The sequence below is a fragment of the Pseudopipra pipra genome, chromosome 20 (assembly GCF_036250125.1).
Source record: "Pseudopipra pipra isolate bDixPip1 chromosome 20, bDixPip1.hap1, whole genome shotgun sequence".
In the NCBI taxonomy this organism is placed as follows: domain Eukaryota; kingdom Metazoa; phylum Chordata; class Aves; order Passeriformes; family Pipridae; genus Pseudopipra; species Pseudopipra pipra.
Window position 1 is genome coordinate 7,551,181 of NC_087568.1, and position 11,663 is coordinate 7,562,843.

Genomic DNA, 11,663 nt, shown 5'->3' on the forward strand with positions numbered 1-11,663 from the left:
TAGATCAAGGAGATGCCTTTCAAACAAAAATTTTTATGGAAGGGGCACTGGAGAGAGAAAAATCAAAAGCTTCAGGCAGCTCCACTAAAAGCCTTTCAATTGTAAAAAAAAAAAAAAAAAGAAAGTATTGTCTTTATTTCTGCTGTTTTCCTGATCCAGAGTATGTTTAATGCAGTAGGAACCACTTGACAAACTCAATTAATTTCCACTTAGAATAAGGTATTTAATCTGAAGAGTTTTAGATTAACTGGGGCAGGTGCAGTTTGACTCTCTGATTGATTGAATTAAACTTCTATTCATTTCCAGCCATGCCAGATCCAAAAATTCTTCAACAGTTTCCATCTTCTCTTCCTTCTGCCTGGCACGTTTGCTTTCCCTCCTTCTGGACAAAAGAATGGTGGATGGGATTCAAAAGGGGCAGCAGATTCTCAAAATGGTTGAAGCAAATGTCACAGGCAGGGAACACCAGAGTGGAGACAGCAAAGGAATTCCACTACTTAAAGGAAAGGAAGGCAGGAAGAGGGAGGTTGTTTCTTGAAAGATTTCAAGATTCCAAGAACAGATTTGATGGTCAGGGAAGCAGGGATATCCATCCTGCCAACCAAAGCTGGAAGGGATGGATTTTTCTGAAGGGTTTAGCATGTGGAGCAATGAGCACCCGGTTCTGTCCGAGGTAACAAAACCCCTGAGAACAAAAAAATTCTTCTCCATCGGCCTCAAACAAAGCTGATCAAAGTCATCAGGAATGTTTCCCATGGTCTCAGCAGGCAATGAAAGGTCTTAAGGCAGCAGATGTACAATTTCTGGTTGGGAAATCTGCCTGCAGAGAATCAGAGAGCTCTGAGGCAGCAGCATTCAGTCCTGTACCAAACCCGCATCGTTTGGGATGGAGGTTGCCACAAGGAGATGCCAAAAGTCTACTCCCCTTACACCCCCTCCCTCCTGCTCTTTCACCAGCAAGAATATGAATCAAGCCCTGAAGAGAGCTGTCAGTGAGGGATGATTTTCCTGTGATTATTGCCTGGGTGAGAGATTATGCCTTGTTTTTTTGCAAACTGCCTTATTTGCAGAGCAGAACACATTGGGCTCATGTCCAATTGATACATTCCTCTTCAAACAGCAGATCCAACTACAGAGTGAGATGCAAATTTAATTATTCCACATGTAGGAAACAGAAACGGAATCTCATTGTTAAATTTGTTCTCCTACGTTGGAAAGATAAAAAACAAAGAAAGATGCTGAAGTGGCCTGTGTGAGCTGAATACATTTCACTCCCCAGAGCTGGAGAGAAATGAACTCTGTTCCTGCTGCAGAAGCCTCACTGATAGAATTCTTTTTCTCTTTTTTCTTTTCCATATTCAGCATTATGAGGAGCTGCAACTTCTTCCTCATTTGCATGTGTATGTGCCATTCACACCCCATTTCCAGGGAGTGTTTTGGGACTACTTCACGTCCCTTTGAAAATGGTCTCCCAGGATGAGAACTGAGCTGGTTGGGACTGAGATAGTGGGACATCTAGACCAGAACTGACACAAATGGTCTTCCTTAAGGATTTGTTCCTCTTGTCATGGCTCAGTTAAAGCTGCTTAGGGGACCACTGTGTCATCTGCAGAGTCTGTTTCCTGCTGCCCTTTACAAGTGGGTGGGAGACCTCTCCCATGGCTCCAGTTTCTGAGAAGGAAAAGGACCTTTCTGGAAGGTTTTGCTCTCTTTCTTTGTGTCTATCCCTCTCTATCTGCTAATTGTTGCAGCTTCCTTCATGCCCTGCTTGGATCTGGTAGCAATGGAGCACAGATGTGCTGTGGGCATTACCAATGAGAGGTTTTTGGTAGGGAGCACCATCCTCTTTGGCACTAACTTGTTCATCTCCAGTATTTGTGTAGGACAAAGATCAATAGCTTTGGGGACAAGCTGATCTTCCATCAATCCACCTCAACAGCATCTGGCTCCAGAACTTGTGTCCCTTAGAGAGGACAACCCTCTTGAAGGTTCCCAGAATCATCTACTGCAAGAACTGCTGTGATTTAAGAGCAGCCTGAGCTCAGAGTTTGGTCTTCTTCCCAAAAGGGTGATCTTGTGCAAGGCTGGGCTTCAGGTCTGTCCCTTGAACTTGCAATTCAGGGGTGACAGATTTGTCTTAAGGACAATTTGCTGAGTCTTCTTTGGATGGTACTGGGAATCACATCCATAAGCTAAACATAGCTGAGGAGGTCTGTCCCAGAGCCACTCCAGCTCTCCTGCCTTAGACTGACAGCTGCACCAGGGCCAGAGCCACACTCTGTCCAGTGATGGATCAGGACACTGGACCCATTCATGATAGGTCATATCTTAGGACAGTGAGAATAAGTCCTGCACACTGTCACCCAGAGGAAAACTCCACTTTTATCTCCCAATGCACCCCTCATAGCCACAGGCTACTGAGTAACATCAACATTCTATAGGGATGGGGAACAGGTCCATGGAAGGAGCTCATGTGATAGATAACATATCACCCCTAGGGCAGAGGCACTCCTGGGGCACTCACCTTCTGCTTCTCCTTTGCCTGTTCTTTATATTTTCCCAAAAGCTGCCTATAATTCACATCTGGACACGTGCTCCTTTCCTGCACAAAAACATCCCAAGACCTGCTCTGGCTGAGCAAATTTCCCTGCCAGGAGCAGAACAAGAGGTGAGCAGGGCTCCAGACCAGTGCAGAGTGTGCTGGTGTTTAGATCCAAGCTGTGCATTGGCAGTGACATTTTTAAAAGGGTCTCTCTCCTGAGAGGGTCTCACTCCTGTGAGTGGCAGGGGCTTGGTGGTTTTTAAACACAGATCATTTCTGTGATGTGGTTTGCAGCACAACCCCCAGATAGAGGCACAGGTGAGGGGGTGAAGAGCTGCAACACAAGGGCAGCCAGAGGCAGGAATTTTTTAATTAGCTTTTACACTGGAAAAGGGGTTTTTGCGGCCACACTTTTAGCTCAGGGGAATCCATAACCCAGCCTTGCATAGCCTGGGCATGCTTACCACAAAAAGGAAAAGGAATTAGTCAAACAGGGGAAATAAACATTGGGTTACAGCTAAAAGAACATCATTTCCTACCGAACTCTTTCTGTGTTTACCATATTAAATGATCAAAACATTTGCTCTGTATCAAACTGTGCAGATGGAGCATTAAAAGGTCAGCTGTTAACCTGCAGAGGCAAAGAGACTCCACATCTCTCTCTTAAAGATGATTCTCCATCCTGAATGGGTCCCCATGGCACTCCTATAATAACACTAATGCTCCAAGTGGCCCTACAGTGACTCTCATTTGCAGTGCTTGGAACCTCTTCATTAAGACCCAAACTTCCACTCTGAAGATGGGTCCTGACTTTCTTATGGCACTTGAACAACTGGGGAAACTGAGACACAAGGAGATTAAATCTTTTCAATTAAAAAAAAAAAATCAGTTTTGAGTTCCTAATTCTCAGCCTCTTGTTCCAGTCTTCAGGCAGGTTTCAACACAGTAGAGTTTGTTGTATTAAATATTAGAAAAATCGTGGAACTGGGGTAGTCTATGGATTGTGGATCTCTTCTGACTAAATTGTTCAGCTGTGTGGTCAGTAATTCTAAAAGAATTGAAATGAAAATATCTTTGATACCTGAAAGAATAGAAAAATCAGGGGCAATGAAGAGCAAGGAATTTGTATTCGTGGAACAGGGGCCAGTCTACCCTTGGGGGCAGCTTAAAAAATAACAGCTGTGTTATGCCTTAGCCTCTTTGGGACAGATAAGAACTCTGCACCAGGCTTGATCCTCAGAGCCTGGCAGGGCCATGGATTTGTTTGCATTTTAGTTCAGAGGGGGATTTAAGTCCCTGTTTATCTTTAAGACTCCTGGTAGCTGCACGAACTCTCTGGTATTTTTCACTGCAGAACGAGCCCCTCAGCGAATCAGAGCCTTGTTACACCCCTGGAGCAGATGGGAGAGGTGAAAGCCTGGCCCCACCTTCCCAACCTGCTAATGGAGCAGCTGAGCTGGAATGCAGATGTTGCCACACTCAGCTCTGCTTCACAGAGGAAGCCAGGAGTAGGAGGAGGTGTGAGATTTAGAGCACATTTATACTCACAAGACAATGCAAATGACTTCTTACTCTGGCTTCAAGCCTGAGCTTGGAGGTACAATACAGGTTAATTAAAGACACAGGAGAGTGTGGGGAAGATGCACAGATTGGATGAAACAATAGTGGCATGGCCAAGGCTGAGGAAAGAAGTCCCAAGTTGATTCCTGCAGAGAAAATTGACACCACAAACCAGCTTTGCTTTTTTTTCTTTTTTTTTATTCTGAGAGGTAAAGCAGAGCATCAAAGCACTGAGCAGAGCTGGTGCAAAAGTGGAATGGTCACTGTTGATTCTGGTTATCCCCATAACTTCAGCGACATGGGAAAACTGGGATAAATTTCTGTGTGTGCTATGAGTCTCTTCCAAGATGAGATATCCTGTGGGTCTATGATTCCCTGTTCACCCTGTTAATGAGTCCCAGGGGGCAAAGAGGGTCATACCCTACAAATGGTGAAACAGGTTTTCCAGTCTTCTGACAGAGTGAAATCGTGGAGGCATGGGATGTGTTTCTGGAAGACAGGTTTCAGTCACACACCTTCTGTTTCTTGGGTCAGGACAGGGACAATCACTGGAAATTTGGCAATGTATAGTGAGGAAAGAGTCAGCCTAAATGACCCCAGAACTTGTCCATTTCTCAAATACATTAGTGACCTTTGTATGCCAGGACTGTTATACCTCTTTTATCCACACCTTACAGTCTCAGAAAAGAAATTGGTATGAAACTGTGGTTCCTACTACTTGTGCAAGCACTAAATCTTGCTTTGTTTTTCCTATTTTCTTTTCTTCATTTTTTTTTAATAGCCATCCAGGCTTCTTTACTGAAGCCATAAAAAATACAAGTTATGAAAAGCAAAAGAAAAAGGCTGTTTCTAGGCAGAGGAACGTGTCTCTGTATGTGTTTGTGGACTGAGCAGCACAAGAGGGGACCCGATCCTCGATATGTTTGTGGGATGCATCACACCACAGAGACCTGAATTGAGCCCTCCAGGCACAACTGTAATGTAAATATTAATTAACATTAATGGTCTGTGGCCTTGCCTGTCAGCTGGAAGCCAGCAAGACTGTGTGTGGCTGAGTACATTAATTTGTTGGAGGAGCCCTGAAAGCAGGATCTGGTGGTGTGATGAGCACAGCGGGTTTGTTCCCTCGTGCCCACCCCACTCTGCTTCTGGGTCATTTTCAGGGAGGGAAATCACCACTGGGACGGGATGCTGGGGCTGTTTCAAAGAGCACTGGAGGCACAGGTGGGAGACAGGCTCATTGCTGAGCTCTGTGCCCTACCACGGGCTCCTCCTGTTGCCAGCTCTGGGCACGGTGCCATGTATTTGTCACGCTGGGAACACCGCCTGCACATGGTAGGTAACACTTCCAAAAGCATCCTTCATTCTCCTGGGCAGGTGTCTCCAAGCTGCACCAAGTTCCTCTTGCAGCCAGGCACACAGCAGTGCTTTGGAACATCTCAAGTTCCCGCTTGCTCCCATACTGTGGCCCCAATTCTCAGCATCAACATCTCACCCGCTTTCCTTTCTTTCCTCCCTCCCTCCCTCTCTCTGCAAGCACCTCCGATGAATTATTAATTGCAGCTCATCCAATTAAAGGGCTCCTGCATGTTAATAATTCATGGCTGCTCGTCGGAGCGCTTGGCTGGCAGGCTGTGCAGCACGAGGGCTGGGGCTGGGGTGAACTGAGAGGAGTGAAGTGCAATAAAGAAGGGAAGAAATCAATAGTGTAGCACAGGCTGTACACATCCAGGAGACTCTTTATTATAGCTGAGAATTGCTTTCTGTGATTGCTACCATCATTACTTCTGTATTTATTTTTTAACGACTCGTCCATCACGACGCCCGTATACATAACGAAAAAGGCCAATTGCACTAAACCAGTTAAATTCTTTTAATGCCTGGCACTGGGTGAAAGCAATAATGAGTTCATTTTGTCTCTACTCCCTCGCCCAGTGAAGCCTTCCTCATCCAGAAGCCAGTTTCATTGTTATCTCTGCAGGTTACAATAGATCTACTGCTTTTCCCTCTGGAAATGGACCCATCAATGATGTTCATGGGAGCAACTTGCAGCTTAACAGCTCTGGCATTAGCACAGAAAGGCAGTTCCCAGGACATGAGAATGCCAGCAGGGTCTTCAGAGGAACTATGAGCGTGGTGCTCTTGCAGAACCAACAGGTGAAGGAAGAAAGGGAACAAATCTGGAAACCTCTCCCAAGGTTTGAGATGAGCTGGCATTAGGGAGAAGTTTTTCAAGATAGTCTGGGATGAGGGCCATGCATGTTAGAGGGCAGATCTGAAATGTGGAGAAAGGGACACTGTAGATTTTGGTGTGGGAGCACAGTCATAGGGACAAATCCCAGCCTGGCAAATGGCCAAGCTCCTTGTTGTCTCAGAAAGAGGCACACAAAGAATGCAGGGTTGGAAGAGAAAGCCAGAGAAAGTCAAAGGAGAAATTAGGTCCACTTTTTTTTTTTGCCAGCAACAACAGAAGACTGAAAGAAAATTCTCAGCGAGGCTTTCAACAAGGACATGTGCAGATGGACATCACACTGAGGCTCAGAGCCTCCTGAAAGGTGCCTCAGACACAAGGCAATGGTTTACAGCCAATAAACAACCCAGTAAAATGGTGTGGACTGCACTGAGCAGGAATCAAATCAAACAGCCATGTCCTCAAAAGTCTTTTGTCTTTCTTTTACAGGGGCCACACCCTCCTTTTATAAGCTTTGGGACTATGAAGAGGAGGTCAGACTTGTACTGGGGAACTCTTTTTGCAGCCTTGCATGTTGGGGACGTTCTCCTTCAAACCACATTTGATGGAAACCACAAAAAAGCCCACTGCTAATGTGTGGTACAGCCAGCAGTGCCTGTGGGTGAGCTTATTTTGAAAGGAATCAGGACTTTGTACAACATCTGCTTCAGTAAGGCTTCAGACTGGGGCTTTCCACCACACTGCAAATGCATAATATTGATGAAACACCACTCCTGCATGGGAGTGTGATGTGACTGAATCACAGATTTTAAAATAGGTAAGAACTTGGAGGGAATAGTTATTCTCTTTTTAGTGCAAGTGATTTTAGTGCTGATTTGAGAACCCTGAGGAGAATGTGGAGTTCAGTCTTCATGGCCCATTCAGCCTTTGGTCTCTCGGCTGCAATTCCCAATTAGTGCTAATTTGATTGTGGTTTCTGTGGTGTGGATCACAATGACCTTTTATACTCGGCTGACCTGGCACTGCAATTTGGTGGATCTTTCCCCATGGGCAGGGGATAATTTAAGCCTCTGCCTCCACCATATTTAAATGTTTTGCTCAGCCCCAGCTCCTGGTTAGGCTGGTCCTGGAGTTGTTCAGGCTCACAGTGGCTCACTCATCATTTCTCTTTCCAGACCCCCAAAGCCACATCCTAACTCCTGGCTCCACGTACTAAATGTGCACCACCAAAATAAGGCCACAGAACTAAAAACTGGCACAAAAGAAAGGACAAATCCCTTGAAACAGTGAGGGACACTTAGAGGAGAGCTGTGATTAGGAGTGGCATGGCCCAGCTCCGGGTGGCTGAGGAGGCAACTCATTACATGAATGGCTCAGTAACCAGCTGCTGAACATTCTCAAGGGAAAGGGCAGTCAGTGAGGGTAGTTTTAATATCTCAGGAGGCTTCTCAGTGACTGTGTCAGCATCTCACCATCTGTGCAAGACAGGGCAAGGTGGATCCTGGCATTGCCAGCACAGGAACTACCCTTCCTTGCACTAGAACCAGCTCCTCTGTGCAGGGGTGGGTGACACGAGCTGGCACATGGCACACACCACTGCCAGCCAGCCAGCTCCCTGCCACAGCCCCCTCTCCACACAGCTTCCTTCCTTAAAAAAAGACATCTTTTTCCAGATTTTTGCAGTATCTCAGTTTGTTCCCTGTGTGCCCACAGATCAATTCCACAGAATGAAACCAAAGGGAGCTTGTAACGTTGCTGTGCTTTTAAACAAGAACAAGATCAACAGAAAATAGCAAAAAAACCCACACAAATTTCTGTGTTTGTTTTTTTTTTCTTTTTTTTATCTTTAGTGACATTTTCATAAGGGAAGAATTGATCTTGCCTCAACTCTGGAGTTGAGTTCTTTGAAAAACCTTGCTTTTAGCTTGCAATAAAAAGGTGGAGAGGTGAGCAGAGATGATGCCCCACTTCCAAACACCTTTCTGGAAGCTTGAATCCAAATTGAGTTCCCTTCCATCATTGCTTTGTACAATACGATTTTCCACTTGTATTTCTCTCTTCTGTTTGCTTTATGTGTCTGTTAATACATAAGTCTGTTCTTTTTTATCTTGCTTGTATTTTTGGCACTTTCCCCCCCCCCTTTCCATGCTTAGCACTAAACTGCAGCACACACATTGTGCTTTCAGCTGCCTGTGATCTGTCAGCAGGCCCAGGAGCTTAGTCTGAATGGGCTATGTAAATATTGCCTCAAAATTACAAATATTCAGCATGGCAGTAATATATGGGGCTTTTGTTAAAGCATCTCGTTTTATGGGCTTAACCACAGGCTGGGAAGCACAGAGATGTTGATGTGTTATTTGTACAAGGGACACACACTCACGTGTACACAAAAAGCACAACGTTGTACAAATAGCAGTTCAGGCCATAAACATCATGGCAAAATTGCTCCCAAATCAAAACAAGCCCCAAAAGAGACATGATGGAAATGAAGTCAGACTGCGTTGTTTTTGGGGCACACACCTTCCTTTTTTTTTTTTTTTTTTATCTTTCCCTCTGAAAATGGATGGAAAAGAGAACTCTGGTGCTGAGAAACCTATTCTGGATCAACACATTTAGAAACAAAATGTACCTTTGTATCTAAAAATCTGAGTGTCATGAATATTTAACGTGGGAGGAAAGAATGATTTTGTCAGTGTGTAAAGCAGTCCCAGAGAGGCTCGAATTCTGCCTGGTTTCTATTAGCTTTCCTTCTCTGTAAACACACTGAGTCATTTGCTGCAGGAGAGGTGTGTGAGCACAGGGAGGGAGAGGCACAAGGGTGTAAAGAAAAATCCCCACTGCCATGAAAACAGAGGGGAGTGGATTGGCTGTGCAAAGTGCTGCCTCCATCCTCATCCCTGGGTCTGTACAGCCAAGGTTTCAGCCCCACAATGGCATGAATTTGAAAGGTGTCCTGCACTGCTAAAAAAAAAATATCAAGGGTACATATAAACACTGACCAGCCTCCCACAGAGCAAAGTAGAGCCAGAGAGCCACCCAAGGGGAATCTTATATTGGTGCAAATGTGAACTATAAAAGCTTTCTTTACTCATCCCCAGTTGGTTCACACCAAACCTGTTCCCTGTGGAAAGACATTGTGGTTATTGGGGTGTGATGGGTTCCCATGCACCTCGTGAGCAACGTGCACACCATGAAACCTCCAAGCCACAAACATAATGACAAGCAGGAGCTGCCTCTGGTTCAGCATAGCAGGAACAGTCCAGGGGATCTGATTTTGTTGTGCTGGCCTGGGGAAGCCTCTGGACTCAGCAACCATATCAGTACATACTGAAGTTGAAGGCAGAAAGCCTCTAAGTTAAGCATATCTCGAGAGTTTGGCTGAGTATCAGGGCCCCAGCTTGTTGCTCTCCATTCTATTTTTCTCTGTATTTGCTGAGATCACTCTGTATTTCCTATTCCTTAGTCCAGCTTTTGGACTGCAGCAGGGCTGGGGAGGTGCAAATTTAAACCTGCCTGTGCCTCCTGAGCTGGGAGTGGGAGAATTTCTGGGGTACGTGGAAAGGGAGTTTAACTTGAGGAGAGGAGGGGGCTGCAATCTTCCCTTTCCTACTCTGCACCAGCACTTCCCAGGGATGGCCAGGGCACAGCATGGGCTCAGTAGACAGATCTCTCCATTGCTCCAGGTTTCATATGAGAAGGGGCACAGTGCTCGTTCTGCCTAGACCAGTCCAGCTGCTTTGCAAATGGAGCTTGTTTGGCATCAGTCAGCAGCTGAGAATTTTATCCTGGGTTGCTTTTCCCCTCCTGTCTTTACCATGCAGGTGCTTGGTGCAGCTTTTGAGATGGGCTGCTTGTACCAGGCTGCCATCCAGAGGGGAAAGACACTATTCTGGGAGTACCAGGCACTCACAGGATGGAGAAGACGTACTGAAGGGACAGCTCTGATCAGAAAATCAGAGCAAGGCTTTGCCCCTGGGTCAAGGATGAGTTTTGAGACAGGTCAGATGTTTAAAGTAATTTCCAGGATCCTGCTGGCTTTAACCAAACCCTTGCTCCAGAATCCTTTCTGATGAAATTCCAGATCACCAGCAGCAGCAGAATTTGCAAATGCAAAGAGATAACAGTAATTGCTGTACATGACACTTGTCACTGGGAGATTTCAAGCACCTTGCCCTCTGGATCTTTACAGCTCTGCTCTCCCTGCCTCGGGGCTAATTACTCACCCTCTGGCCACAAACTCCAGCCTTTCCCTCTGTAGGACTCCAGTCCCAACCCCAGACTCTGTCACTCAAACCTGTCCAGCCAGAGATGGCCAAAACTGTGAACAGGACATAAAGCAGCTGTTACCTGTTGTTTGAGACAAGGCCTGTCTGGTGTCTGCAGGTACTTTTGATCTCCAGACTCTCAGACCACGTTACTCAATTGCCATCAGTGAATAAGATTAATACACTCCTACAGGACAGACACAATCAATAGCCTTTTCCACCTGTGGGCTTTGTGTGTGTATGTGTGCACATATAGAGCTAGACACATCTGTGCACACATTCAGGACCTTTTCAGTGTCTACATATAAATATATGCCAGTGCACCTATTATATATAAATACAGAGACAGCGTGGTGCTCTCTCTATAAATGCAGTGTGATCAATAACAGTCCTAGTGCAGGTGGTGGGCAAAGTGCCTTGTTAAACTAATAATTGCACAGGAACCAAATCCTTTCTAATAAAATCTTTTAAAACCTTTATAAAATTTCCACTCTAAAGCCAGTTTTCCTAAGAGACCTATAATTATTGAGAGTAGAAAGAAAAGAGCATAACTAGCCTCTCTTACCAGGTGCCCAATGGACACTAAAATGGGGCTGCATTGAGAAGGTGGCCCCTGTGGAGTCCCTTGATTGAGACACAAACCTGTAGGCTTGTGCTGTCCATCTCCTGTCAGGGTTTATAATTAAAGCTGTATTGCTGTTTATATTCCAGCAGCACCTGAAAGACCCAGTGCACAAGGTGCTGTGCAAACAGAGAGACAGAGGGTTTGCTGCGAAGGATTTACAGCCATGAGAGATAAAATGTGCTGGGGGGGGGGGGGGGGGCTGTGGAGAGGGGTGAGGAGAAAGAAGGACAGTGAGTCCTTCAAGGTGGTGTGTTAACAGAAGAAAAAGTCATGGGCCAAGCGGCTGCCACTCTCAGCCTCTCAAATTTAACCTCCAAGAAGCACACGTGTGGTTTGACCCTGGCACAGCCATGTTATGTTTGTGCAGAAGTGATGCCTCTTAGCTGCAGCTGACAGTTTTGGTATCTGTCAGGTGCCACCTGACTGCAGGGATCCCCTAAAGTATGTATATTTAGGATGGATTCCAGGCCAGTACAGAAA

At 45.7% G+C, this 11,663-nt stretch overlaps 1 long non-coding RNA gene across 1 annotated transcript; it reads left to right on the forward strand.

Moving 5' to 3' along the window:
* Positions 1-2,506: 2,506 nt before the first annotated feature.
* Positions 2,507-6,941, forward strand: LOC135424855 (uncharacterized). Its single transcript, XR_010435389.1, has 3 exons — positions 2,507-2,668; positions 6,084-6,259; positions 6,783-6,941. It is a non-coding gene; the product is annotated as an uncharacterized LOC135424855 (long non-coding RNA).
* Positions 6,942-11,663: the final 4,722 nt, after the last annotated feature.